Source organism: Alexandromys fortis, unplaced genomic scaffold (genome assembly GCF_014885135.2).
Source record: "Alexandromys fortis isolate MF-2015 unplaced genomic scaffold, M_Fortis_MF-2015_v1.1 scaffold_204, whole genome shotgun sequence".
Classification (NCBI taxonomy): Eukaryota; Metazoa; Chordata; class Mammalia; order Rodentia; family Cricetidae; genus Alexandromys; species Alexandromys fortis.
The window spans coordinates 433,894-439,893 of record NW_026068116.1 but is presented as its reverse complement, the minus strand read 5'-3'; positions in this window follow the sequence as shown (position 1 = coordinate 439,893).

Below are 6,000 nucleotides of genomic sequence, written 5' to 3'. Positions count from 1 at the left end.
TTTCTTTATTTCTTCCTTGATCCAGGTGTGGTTCAGTAGTTGACTGTTCAATTTCCACGAGTTTGTAGGCTTTCTGGGGGTAGCATTGTTGTTGAATTCTAACTTTAATCCATGATGATCTGATAAGACACAGGAGGTTACGGATATTTTTTTGTAACTGGGGAAGTTTGCTTTGTTACCGAGTATGTGCCTTTCAGGTTGTTGGAGGAAGTCTTGCATTGGCGCCTTCCCATCTCCTCCAAATGGAGCCAGGAGAGGCCTGGTGTCTTGGTCAGTCTTTGCGTTCAGATGGAACTCCTCAGGACCACTCTGGGTGGGTTGTGGATGCAAGCCTGATGTCTCTCCTGGTGCCGGGTTCTTGCTGCCCCAGTGATGTCTCTCCTGGTGCCTGGACCGGATCTCCTTGCTGGTTGGGTGTCTCATAAACAAAGGACCTACCTAGCTCGCTGCAGGCAGGCTAGTGGTAATAAAGGAGCTACCACCCTCCCATTTGCCCTGCCAATTAGGATTCGGTCCTAGAGCCCAGACAGGCTGGGCTGGGAGATGTTATGTGGTCAACGAGGGAAGGGAGTCAGATGGAGGGGGGGAGGGATGTGGATGCAAGCTGGGTGGGATAGGAAGAGAGAGGGGGTATCGGGCAGAGTAGCCCCTGAGAACGACCAGGAAGTGTAGGAGGGGTGTCTGAGTTCCCTTTCTTAAAATAATCTTTTGCACAGATAACCATTGTTCCATTATTTATTGTCAATTTTAAAATTAGAATAGCCTCAACATCAAACTCTAAGTTACAGAATTACTCGTGTCATACGGTATTGGGGCCATTAATTCATTTTGAGTGAATGGCTAGTGATAATAGAAAATAGGATACAGTGTTAAAAGAAACACGAGCCGAATGTGTTTTCTGAATCCAACCCGATATGTATATTGTTAGGTTTTAAGTGTCAACTTGTCACTCAGTAGGGAGCATCACCTAAAGAAATGAAATTAGCTCAAATGCTTCAAATGGCAAATTCTTAGAACAGGGGAGGAAACTAACCACATTCTTTCCCAAAATATCAAAAGAATAGACTATAGCCCAGTTGCTAATATTGTTCTCCTCTGAAACCTCTTGATTTGGACCTCCACAGTTCACTTGTCACAGAACTCTTGTCTTCCAAGCTCCTACTAGACTGGCCTGTTAAACTCAACCCACTTTCCTTGTCCAAAGTCCCCAAATCATCCAGAAATCTCAAAAAGAAAGTAAGAAAGAAAGGAGGGAGGGAGGGAGGGAGGGGGAGGGCGGGCATGGTTAGTCCAACCACATCAATACACCACTCCTTAGTACTAACTTCTGTCCTAGCTACTTTTCTAATACCTTGACAAAACACAGAAAAGAAAGTGTTTAATTTAGAGATCATGGTTCTAGGGAGTAGTGGAGTCCATGGCCATGTGGGGAAAGGATGGCAGCAGGCTGTTAGGCATCTACTGGGGCAGTGGCTGAGTTTACAAATTGAGAAAATAACCACAAGGCAGCAATCAAACCAATTGGAATGGCATGGGCTTCTGAAATGTCAATCCCAACCCAGATGACACACCTCCACCAACAAAGCCATATCCGCCTGCCTCTGCCTCCCAAGTGCTGGGATTAAAGGTATGTGCCACCACCGTCCAGCTGATAATCATTTTTACATAAAGGTACTTTATGCATATATATATGCATATATATATATATAACCTGCCTCTGCCCCCTCATTTTTGTGTTGAATCAAATTTTAAATGTTTTGTGAAATTATAATGTAATCACATTTTCTTCTTCCATTTGCTCCCTCCAAACCCTCCCAATATCCCTCTGTGGTAGTTTGAATGGAATTAGCCCCCATAATATCGTAGGAAGTGGCACTATTCAGAGGCGTGGCTTTCTTGAGGTGGGTATGGCCTTGTTGGAGGAAGTGTGTCACTGTGGGGCCAGGCTTTGAGGTTTCGGTTTCGGTTGCTTAGGATACCATCCAGTGTTTCAATTGACTTCCTGTTATCTGTAAGATGTAGAACTCTCAGCTCCAGCACCATGTCTGCCTACATGCTACCATACTCCCCACATGATGACAATGGACTAGACCTCTGAAAAAGCAAGCCACCCTCAACTGACTGTTTTCCTTGTAAGAGTTGCCATGGTTGAGATACCATCTTAAACCTGTCAGAATGGCTAAGATCAAAAACACTAATGAAAGTTTATGCTGGAGAGGATGTGGAGTAAGAGAAACACTCATCCATTGCAGGTGGGAATGCAAACTTGTACAACCACTTTAGAAATCAGTATGGCAGCTTCTTAGAAAGTTGTGAATCAACCGACCTAAGAATCTAGCAATACCACTCTTGGGCATATACCCGAAAGATGCTCAATTATACTATAAAGTTTAACTATGTTCATAGCAGCATTATTTGTAATAGCCAGAACCTGGAAACAACCTAGATTCCCCTCAACTGAAGAATGGATAAATAATGTGGCACATTTACACAATGAAGTGCTACTCAGCGGTTAAAAAAAATAATAATATCTTGAATTTTGCATGCAAATGGATGGAATTAGAAAACACTATCCTAAGGGAGGTAACCCAGACCCAAAAAGAGGAATATGGTTTGTACTCACTAATAAGTGGATACTAGCTATAAACAAAGGATATTGAGCCTATAGCTCATGATCCTAGAGAAGCTAAATAATAAGGTGAACCCAAAGAAAAACATATATAGATTGACCTAGAAATTGGAAATACACAAGATTGCCTGACAAAATTGGAAGCATGGGGGTAAGGGTAGAAGAGAGGGTGAACAGGGAAGAGGAGAGGAGAAGGAGATGGTTGAGAAGAACTTGAGGGAATGGGATAGTAGAGAAGGAAGAAGGACAGAGATGAGAGCAAGGAAAGAAATATCTTTATTGAGCGAGCCATTATAGGGTTAGCAGAAACCTGGCTCTAGAGAAATTCCCAGGAATCCACAAGGATGACCCCAGGTAAAACCCCAAGCAATAGAGAGGGGACCCGATCTTGGCTAGCCCTGTTGTCAGACTGATGAATATCTTAAATATCACCATAGAACCTTCATCCAGCAACAGATGTAAACAGAGGCAAAGACCCACATCAGAGCACTGGACTGAGATCTCAAAGTCTAGTTGAAGCTTGGGAGGAATGAAAATATGAACAAGAAGGTCAAGACCATGATGGGTTCAGCCACTGAAACAGTTTACCTGAGCTAATGGGAGCTCACCAACTCCAGCCAGACTGGAAAAGAACAAGCATAGGACAAACTAGTCCCTCTGAATGTGGTTGACAGTTGCATGGCTGGGGCAGACTAAGGGGTCACTGGCAGTGGCACTACAATTTATCCCTACTGCATGTACTGGCTTTTTGGGATCCTATTCTCTTTGGATGTATACCCCTTGCTCAACCTAGATACAGTAGAGAGGGCCTTGGACTTCCACATAGCAATGTGTCTTACCTCTCTGAGGAGTGAATGAAGGTGGGGTGGGAGGGTATGTGAAGGGAATAGGAAGAGGGGAGAGAGTAGATTGTTATGTTTAATGAAAAAAGATAATTTGCCTTCTTTTAAAAAATAAATAAATATTAAAAATAATGTGTAGGCATTTAAAAAAAGGAGTTGCTGTAGTCATGTTGTCTGTTCACAGCAATAAAAACTCAAAGACAGAAGTTGGTACCAGGGACTGAGGTATTGTTGTACTAGATCTGATCATGTTTTTGTTTGGAATAATATAGACTTTGGGAGTTTGGGTTAGGAAAATAATGAAATGTTTTAAGTGCTGTTAATGGGCCATCCTAGTAGGAGCATGGAAGATAGTGGTGCTGTGTGTGGTTTGATGAACTGTGGGAATCAAGAGGTTTCACAGGAGATGAATGATAGTATGTGACCTAGAGACTGGTCTCAGGATATTTTTGTAAGGAATGTGGCTGCTTTTTTGCTCTTGGCCAAAGAGTCTGCCTGAGACTAAAGTGAGGAGTTTTGGATGAGCTCTGTTGGCAGAAGGTGTCTCAAAGCAGTGTCATATAGACTCTGTCATGTGGTTACTAGTGTTATAAAGTTATAAATGCTTATAAAGATTTGTAAATTTTTTCTCCATGAAAAGTAGAAAGCTGAGCAAGGTAATTGGGTCTGCATTCGTTTCTATCTGTTGCAATGAGACGTTTTCTTAATGAGGGGTGAAAATCGCATTTCTCTGTGATTATAAGGACAAGAATTTAGAACATAGTTCTGAATTATCCTGGTTTAGTGAAGTGGTAAATGTAGGTTCTCCTCTGAAATCCGTGACTTCACTAGCTCTAGGTAGTTAGCTAGGTTTCTGGTGCCAGTGAGTCTTTGGTTTGTTTAGAGACAAGCTGGTTGTCATTAAGGAATGTGCACCACTATTGTACCCTTCATGCTGGTCCTTGCTGTGATGGCATCATAGCTGGGTAAGGTTGTTGACTGTTTCCCTTCTTTGGAAACTTGCATATTACCTTAAGTTACTGTGACCGCTAGTCCTCAGGGAGGAGTCATTCAGGCCATTTCCAACTCTGAGGCATAGTATCTTCAGCAATGGGACTTACCTTCCATCTCTGGGGGACAACCAAGGGCAAGATCAGTAGATAGCCTATAATATTTTGGTAGTTTCTTGGACAGTCCTGATCAACAACTCAAAAGAGGCTTCTCATATTTGGTGTTTGGGGTTTTCATTAGATGGTCTTTGACCTTTGGAGAGAGCATTGCCATCCCAGATGGAAAATATTTATTTAAACTATAGTATGTGTATTTATACATCAACTTACATGTATTACAGCACTTTAGGTAGATTTTATAGTATGACTCCTTCTGACTTCTTAGGATATCTTTACTGTTTACTTTTATCCTCTCTCCTTGTATATTTACTTTTCCCTTCTTTAATTAATCCCCCTATTTTCAAGTTTCCCCCATCAGATCAGTGGCAGCTTGCTATTTCCTTTCTATTGCTCCCCCAAACAATTGCCCCAGCAATAGCAACACCCCTTTCTACTTTCTTGTTTTCTGCAGTTCCTCCAGGATATATTCTCCCATCCAGAAACCTGGAGCTGTGAGCCTCAGATCCTTTTAGTTCCATCTGGTTTTTTGAAAATTTCAAGATTAATTTTTTTTTACAGATTGACAGTGTTCCATAGCATATATGTACCACATTTTCTTTACCAGTTCTTCAGTTGAAGGACACATAGGTTTGCTTCCATTTCCTAGGTATTGTGAACCGTGACCAGTGAGAGCATTTTCCTGAAAAATGCAACTAAGCCATATAGCCAGCAGATGGCAATAATGGCCTGTAAACCAGGATTTTAAAGTGGTTTTTAGAAAATATAGCCAAGGTTTCTGCAGTCCTTGTCTAAACAACTACTTCCAGGTAAATTTAGACCTGTAGTTGATGCTCCTTTCTCTCAATTAGAAGCATATGTTGTTCTGCCTGGAAAAATGCATTTGCACATGAAAAAAAAAAACCTATAATAGATCAGTGTCCTAAATATGAAATTTAGAGAAACTCCAAATGTAAAACCAAATAAAGGCAGTTTCACTGCACATTTCATATACCTGATTAATAATTGTATTTTGTGTACGGTGTTTAGTTTCTCAAATAAGAATGACTTCATTTTGTTTGATTGAGAGTCCTCCTCTCTCTGTTCAGTGTATGGTTTTTAGCTTTGAACAAATACACAGGCACAAATATAAGCACTTAAATTTAGTCTACATCTAACCTGGTTATACAAAGCAAGGTATATGGACCGTTCCATCATCGCAATTTCTGAAACTTAGAAACTTTCCACTCATGACTGGATCATTTAAAACAACTGATTTTACCTTAATAATATTCTTTACAAAAAGGGTGGAATTTTGTTCATGCTGTTTCACAGTTTCTTGTTCCTTTTCAGGTACTTTTTCTTTTTTAGTTATATTTTTAATTTATTTTTAATTTTTATACAGTTTATTTGATCATGTTATTTTTCGTCCCCCAGATTTCCT